Source organism: Austrofundulus limnaeus, unplaced genomic scaffold (genome assembly GCF_001266775.1).
Source record: "Austrofundulus limnaeus strain Quisiro unplaced genomic scaffold, Austrofundulus_limnaeus-1.0 Scaffold1864, whole genome shotgun sequence".
NCBI lineage: Eukaryota > Metazoa > Chordata > Actinopteri > Cyprinodontiformes > Rivulidae > Austrofundulus > Austrofundulus limnaeus.
In genome coordinates, this window is record NW_013954266.1 from 11,435 (window position 1) to 12,467 (window position 1,033).

The 1,033-nt window shown below is 53.7% G+C and overlaps 1 long non-coding RNA gene across 2 annotated transcripts in view; it reads left to right on the plus strand.

Annotated features, from left to right (window-relative positions):
• The first annotated feature begins 908 nt into the window (after positions 1 to 908).
• The window catches only part of LOC106536537 (uncharacterized), a 6,371-nt gene continuing 6,246 nt past the window's right edge, over positions 909 to 1,033 (plus strand). Inside the window, exon 1 of one of the 2 annotated variants that reach the window (XR_001312557.1) lies at positions 909 to 1,013. This is a non-coding gene — a long non-coding RNA (uncharacterized LOC106536537). The remainder of the gene's footprint in view (positions 1,014 to 1,033) is intronic. The other variant, XR_001312558.1, reaches the window with a different exon arrangement.

Here is a 1,033-nt window from a genome sequence, read left to right on the forward strand (position 1 = left end):
ATGTCTGTTACCTATCTGCTTCCTGTCTGTTACTTGTCTGCTTCCTGTCTGTTACCTATCTTCTTCCTGTCTGTTACATGTCTGCTTCCTGTCTGTTACATGTCTGCTTCCTGTCTGTTACATGTCTGCTTCCTGTTTGTTTCCTGTCTGCTTCCTGTCTGTTACATGACTGTTTCCTGTCTGCTTCCTGTTTGTTACATGTCTGCTTCCTGTCTGTTACATGTCTGCTTCCTGTCTGCTTCCTGTTTGTTACATGTCTGCTTCCTGTCTGCTTCCTGTCTGTTACATGTCTGCTTCCTGTCTGTTACATGTCTGCTTCCTGTCTGCAGGGTTTCCAGGTACCGACAGTGATGAACCCCGGAATGCCTCTGGTTCTGAACCTGCAGCCGGGTCAGACGGTCCAGCCCCTCACTCTGATTCAGTGTATGTTGACCTGTCAGTGGTGATTGATGGTGCAGTCCTGACTGACAGCTGATGATGTCATTTCCTGCTCCACAGCCCCAGCTCTGGGTCAGCTGGTCCGGCCCGCTGTGGGCGTGTCCTCTGTCCACTCCCAGGGACAAACTGGCAAAGTCTCCGCCTCTCCAGGAGGCTTCACCACCATGCAGCTGCCCACGACCACACTGACCATCCGGACCAGCACACCGGGACCCGGATCAGGACCCAGACCTGGATCCGGAACTGGTCTGTGAATAAGACTCATTGGGAGGGAGTTCTGGTCCAAACGGGTCAGACTCCTGGACTCACTGTCCCTTCTCTCTCTCTCTTTTTTTAGTGAACCTGCAGGTGACGAAAGTGAGGAGCTCCGACTCCCTGAAGGTGGTAGCTTGCCCCGCCCCCCTCACAGCTCCAGCCAATGGCGTCACAAAGGCCACACCCCTCAGCAGCTGCATCAGTGAGCCCATAAGATATCAGAATACTGTATGGATCTGGGTCCAGACTGATCCAGGTCCAGACTGATCCAGGTCCAGACTGATCCGAGTCCAGACTGATCCAGGTCCAGACTGATCCGAGTCCAGACTGATCCGGGTCC